Source organism: Cryptomeria japonica, chromosome 2 (assembly GCF_030272615.1).
Source record: "Cryptomeria japonica chromosome 2, Sugi_1.0, whole genome shotgun sequence".
NCBI classification, from domain to species: Eukaryota; Viridiplantae; Streptophyta; class Pinopsida; order Cupressales; family Cupressaceae; genus Cryptomeria; species Cryptomeria japonica.
In genome coordinates, this window is record NC_081406.1 from 139,825,167 (window position 1) to 139,831,708 (window position 6,542).

The following is a 6,542-nucleotide window of genomic DNA, read 5'->3' on the forward strand; positions in this document are numbered from 1 at the left end:
GCCCATATTCCGACACGATTTCCGATCTATTGTTCTGTATAATAGAGATATTGGGGAATAAGACTCTGAGTCACAGTCGAAAGAATATTATTTTTTATAATTCTAAATTCTTTTTTGCTTTTCATTCATATTTCCTCTTTACTTTTTCTTCAAAAAATTATCTTTTGTGTTTTGCATTTAAACAAAAAAAAACAAGATGCTTTATTTTAATTTGAAATTAGCATCGAATCATAGGGACAATATGAGAGAGAAAGAATAGAAGATTTTTCTAATTGTATAGGGCTATATTTTAGAAAACTACCATAGACCAAAGCTACTCTTGATTCTGATATATTTTGTTCATTAATCACTCCCAATTCTTTCATTTCCTTGTAAAGATCATTCCCTTCATGGGTATGTTCTCCTACTCCACCAAATACCGAAACACCTCCATGAGCCTTAGCAATGTTGTTGATTAATTCTATAATTAACACTATGGCTGAATATTTCTGAGATGTAAATAAACAAGATGTACTCCTATTCATTGACAATATCTTTCGCTTTATCCAAGTAGGATCAGAGGTATCCGCATTATTAGGTAGAATGCCTTCTTCAGTGGGTTATCAGCCAACTCTTAGCACAGAAATGGGTTCTTTACAAGAGAGAATAAATTCTACCAAAGAAGGATCTATAACCTCCATTCAAGTAGTTTATGTACATGTAGATGACTTGACTGATCTCGCTCCTGCTACAACATTTGCACATTTAGATGCTACTACTATACTATCGAGAGGATTAGCTACCAAGGGGATCTATCCAGTGGTAGATCCGTTAGATTCCATGTCAACTATGCTCCAACCTTCGATCATAGGAAAAGAACATTATGAAACTGTGCAAGGAGTTAAACAAACTTTGCAACGTTATAAGGAACTTCAAGATATTATAGCTATCCTTGGATTAGACAAATTATTAGAAGATGATCATTTAATCGTTGCAAGAGCAAGAAAAATTGAACGGTTTTTGTCACAACCCTTTTTGTAGCAAAGGTATTCACTAGTTCCTCAGGTAAATATGTTAGTCTACTAGAGACAATTAGAGGTTTTCAAATGATCCTTTCCGAAGAATTAGATGGTCTACCCGAATGGTCTTTTTATTTGGTGGGTAACATTAATGAAGCTACCGCAAAGGCTATGAAAAGAAACAAAATGAACCTAAGCCTTCATATAATCACTCTCAATCAAGTTGTTTGGGCTTCAGAAGTTCAAGAAATAATACTAACTACTAATAATGGTCAAATGGGTGTATTACCCAACCATACTGCAATTGTAACAGCTTTGGATATAGGAGTCATGAAGATACGACTCAATGCTCAATGGTCCACTATGGCTTTGATGGGTGGTTTTGCCAAGATAGACAATAATGAAATCACATTATCAATAAATAATGTAGAAAGAGGTATTGATATTGATCTTCAAGAGGCTCAGGAAAGTTTTAGAATAGCTAAAGTTGATCGTGTGTGAGTTGAAGGCAAGAGACAAGCAATCGAGGCTGATGTGGCTCTCAAAAGAGCTAGAACACGACTAGAGGTTGTTGATGCTCTTTTGTTGAGATAAATAGATATTAATCTATGAAATTGGAAGTAAATGGATAACGATCATAAAGAAGTATTCAACTTGCCTGAGCCAGTAACTAGGCACATTTCCACCTATGTCCATACGGTCTGCTATTGCAATTTTTTTCTCATTTTTTGTTTCGCCTAAAATGAAGAAATCTATATTTACTTCTATATAAAATTAGAATTGTGGAAAGGTCCTTAGGTCAATCGAAATAAGAAATTGGGTTTCATCATACATACATAACATGATACAATATCACTTGAAAGAAAAGCATTTTTGACAATAAAGGCTACAAAATGACTATTTTGTATTACAAATTTTTTTGTAATACAAAAGTGATTCTTTATGTTTGGCACCCAGGTCGAGTAGACCTCATTCTTGTAAGAGCTATTAACCAATAAATCATAGGGAGGGACTTATTTATGTCACCAAAAATAGAGACTAAAGCAAGTGTCGAATTCAAAGCGGGTGTTAAAGATTAAAAATTAACTTATTATACTCTCGAATATCATACCAAAGATATTGATATCTTAGTAGCATTTCGAGTCACTCCTCAACCTGGAGTACCCTCCGAAGAAGAGGGAGTAGCAGTAGTCGCCAAATCTTCCACTGGTACGTGGATGACTATTTGGACCAATGGACTTACCAGTCTTGATCGTTACAATGGGCGATGCTATGATATTGAACCCATTCCTAGAGAGGAAAATCAATTTATTGCCTGTGTAGCTTACCCTTTAGATCTTTTTGAAGAAGTTTTTATTACTAACCTGTTCACTTCTATTGTAGGTAATGTATTTGGATTCAAAGACTTACGGGCTCTACATCTGGAAGATTTAGAAATTCCTTCTGCTTATTCAAAAATTTTCCAAGGCCCACCACATGGTATTCAAGTAGAAAGAGATAAATTAAAAAAATATGGTCATCCTGTGTTGGGATGTACTATAAAACTAAAATTGGGTCTATTTGCCAAGAATTGTGGTAGAGCAGTTTATGAATGTCTTTGTGGTGGACTTGATTTTACCGAGGATGATGAAAAAGTGAATTCCCAACCATTTATGTGTTGGAGAGTTTGTTTCTTCTTTGTTGAAAAAGCAATTTATAAAGCTCAGACTGAGAAGGGTGAGATTAAGGGACATTAACAGAATGCTACTGTAGGTACATGTGAAGAAATGATGAAAAGAGTAGTATTCGCCAAAGAATTGGGAGTTCCTATAGTCATGCATGACTATCTGACTGGAGGTTTTATGGCAAATACTTTGTTAGCTCATTATTGTCGAGAAAATGACCTACTTCTTCACATTCACCACGGAATGCATGAAATTATTGACAGACAAAGATATCATGGTATGCACTTCTGTGTACTGGCTAAAGCATTATGTATGTATGGTGGAGATCATATTCACTCTAGTGCTTTAGTAGGTAAACTTGAAGGAGAACGAGAAGTCACTTTGGGTTTTGTTGATTTATTATGTGATGATTTTATTGAAAAAGACCGAAGTCATGGTATTTATTTCACTCAAGATTGGGTCTCTATGTCGAGTGTTCTGCCTGTAGCTTCAGGAGGTATTCACATTTGGCATATGCCTGCTCTAACCGAGATCTTTGAGGATGATTCTGTATTAGATTTTGGTGGAGGGACTTTGGGGCACCCTTGGAGAAATGCACCTGGTGCAATGGCTAATCGAGTCACTTTAGAAGCTTGTGTACATGCTCGTAATTAAGGATGTGATCTTGCGCATGAAGGTAATGAAGTGATCCGCGAAGCTACTAAATGGAGCCCTGGACTAGCTATCGCTTGTGAAGTATGGAAAGAAATCAAATTTGAATTTGATACGATTGATCGCTTGTAATCTGATAGTTCTGATTTTAAATGTTTAGTACAGATGCCAAGCTAATAAGATGAGAGGGGGAGGGTGAATCATACAAACTTAATCTTCCATAAAAACAACAGATTCAACCTTGGTAACATATACTTCAGTAATATAACCAAAACTGCCAAACATGCAAACTCAAAAGCATATAAACATCATAACACTCATAACACCAAATTTAATGTGGAAACCCAAATAGGGAAAAACCATTGTGGGATTTCGGACCCACTAAGAAATATACTCTTCTAGAGTATGCTTGGTTAAAAGAAAATCAAGTTAAAGATTACAAACACATTGCTAGATGTGACCTGTTTAAGGGATTTCCCTCATATCTGTTAGGATCTTCACCTTGTTAGAAGTGACCTTGTTAAAGGATTTCAAACACTCAATCAGAATGTCACCTTGCTAGAGGGTTTTACAAATAAGACTTATAAGTCCACTCGGTTAAGAGATTTTCTGTCACTTTACAAGATAACAGTAATAAAAATCTATCTGCAACTTCACATCTAAAATGGTAAAGCAGATTCTTATTTGCTCAATACAATAGGACTAATCTTGTCCATCTGTTGGGCTCTATACTCTATTATTTAAACAAGTTTTCAAGCTTATATGCTTGGTAATCACTATGTAGCATCCCTATGCATACACTTGCCCGCATACATTTTTTACCAACAGTTCCTTATTTATAAACAATTTGCCAACCACTTAATCTCCTTGATCACATTTCCCATGATCAATCATAGCCATCAGATCTTCAAACTTTGACCAGGTTCAATGTATCCTTCGATCTAAAAATGTTTTACCCCACCTTGGAACTTGCATACATTTCTTGGAACTTGTGCTAGGGTATTGTTGTTCAATCTAAGTTGTAGATCTTCCTGTCGATTTTTCTTTGCCATAGATTCTTTAACAAACTTCATTCATGGCATACCAATCATTTAATCATAGCCAACTCATCAACCTCCTTCATTAAATAATGCTTTTATTCATTCAATGCATTTTGTTATTACTCGGTTACAACTCATTAAATACTAAACTTCACTTGGTAGACATACAGCCTTGATTAACTGATAGCGATAACCTTAGGGTTTACCGACTAGGTTCCTTAGGGTTTACCGACTAGGTTCTTTGCTTGGTAACATAGTATAGTATTAACCTTACAATCAATAACATATGTATGATATCAAAACAATCTAAACATCATGATCTCATCATTGTCTAACTCGATAATAGTTGCCCATTGAATAACTTATTCCTCCCCTTATTCATCATATTCTTTCTGTGTCTTTTACCGACATCTTTATACTCATCAAATCATACTTCTCAAGATATGGCAACATCATATTGAATTAGAAAATCAATTTCTTGACATCAATAACAAAATAATAATATTAAGACAATAAACATCCTTAATCAGTTATATCCATAATCATCAACAACCTTCTCAATATCCTTATTGAAATGCCAACAATCTCTCCTTGTTTGTTATAATGCCAAATGCCAACAATCTCCCCCTTTGGCATTGATGACAAAACCAATTGATTTGACTTAATTGATTCGGATTGTTGTGAGATTCTGAAATGCTGAAATGCTCTCCCCCTGTCATCAGAATTCTCTCCATACATTAGTCTTCTCCTCTTTTCTTTAGTCTTCTCCTCTTTTCTTTAGTCTTCTCTCCTTTTCTTCAGTCTTCTCCCCCTTTGACAACAATGCCAGAAAGTAAAGAACTAAAACATAATTTCTTCCTATATGAAGTGATTTCCTGTTGTTATGTGTCAACTTAGTCTCGGTCAGAGCATTTATGTCTTCAATTCTTGTTCCCTATATTGTTTCTTGCACACCTTTAGAAAACATCCTAAAGTATGTAAATCAGCATCAACTTCTAAAAGATATTCTGTAGAGTCATTGAATTGATGCTTTCACCAAACTCGGTCAGTGAGTAGAAGATAGGGGTAAGACCCCTAACTTACTTCTGAGATACTCAAAAGTGTCCCTTGGCAGTGGCTTGGTGAAGATATCTGCTATTTCTTCCTTTGTGCTAACATACTCCAACACCACTTTCTTCTCTTGAGCTTCTTATCTAAGATAATGATATTTGATAGAGATGTGCTTTGTCTTAGAGTGCATAATAGGATTCTTTGAAATGTAAATGGCACTAGTATTGTCACAAAATATAGTTACTAGTTCGGTAACTTTCTCATTTATATCTTCCAATAGTTGTTTGATCCATGCTATGTTGGTACAATTCAATGTTGCAGCAACATATTCAGCTTCTGTTGTTGATTGTGAAACACATCCTTGTTTCTTGCTAAGCCAACTCACTAGTCTTTCTCCTAAAAAGAAAGCTCCTCCACTTGTGCTTTTCTTGTCATCAATGTTGCTTGCCCAATCAGCATCAGTATAAACTTTTAAATCAAAGTCATTTCCTTTCTGATATACTAAGCCATAATCCTTAGTGCCTTTCAAGTATCTGAAAATTCTTTTGATTGTTATCATGTGTGTTTCCTTGGGATCTGCAGAGAATCTTGCAACTATACCTACTGCATGTGCTATGTCTAGCCTATTGTGAACAAAATATTGCAACTTTCCAATCATGGATTGGTAAAGTGTCTCATCAACATATGCAAATTCATCATTATTTGATAGTTTACAGTTTGTAGTCATAGGAGTACTTACTGGTTTTGAATCCTCCATTCCAAATTTCTTCAAGATTTCCTTTATGTACTTGGATTGAGTAATGAAAATCTCATTTTTCATTTGCAGTATCTGTAAACCTATAAAATACTTTATCTCACTGATTAATGACATCTCAAATTCTTTGCTCATTTCATTTCCAAAGTTCTTGCATAAAGAGTCATTTCCACAAAAGATAATATCATCAACAAATATGATTGAGATCGGTATTCGATTTTCATCATTCTTCATGTACATATTGTTGTTTTCACTTGTCCTTATAAAACCAATCTTGATTAGATAAGAGTGCAATCTTTCATACCATGCTCTAGGTGCTTATTTCAGACCATATAAAGCTTTGTTCAATTTACATACCTGATCTTTATTCTTGTCTTCAACAAAT

General features: G+C 34.8%; 2 pseudogenes; both read left to right on the forward strand.

Moving 5' to 3' along the window:
* The first annotated feature begins 474 nt into the window (after positions 1–474).
* LOC131073192 (ATP synthase subunit beta, chloroplastic-like) lies at positions 475–1,592 on the forward strand (annotated as a pseudogene).
* Positions 1,593–2,017: 425 nt separating this feature from the next.
* LOC131073220 (ribulose bisphosphate carboxylase large chain-like) lies at positions 2,018–3,445 on the forward strand (annotated as a pseudogene).
* The last annotated feature ends 3,097 nt before the right edge of the window (positions 3,446–6,542 follow it).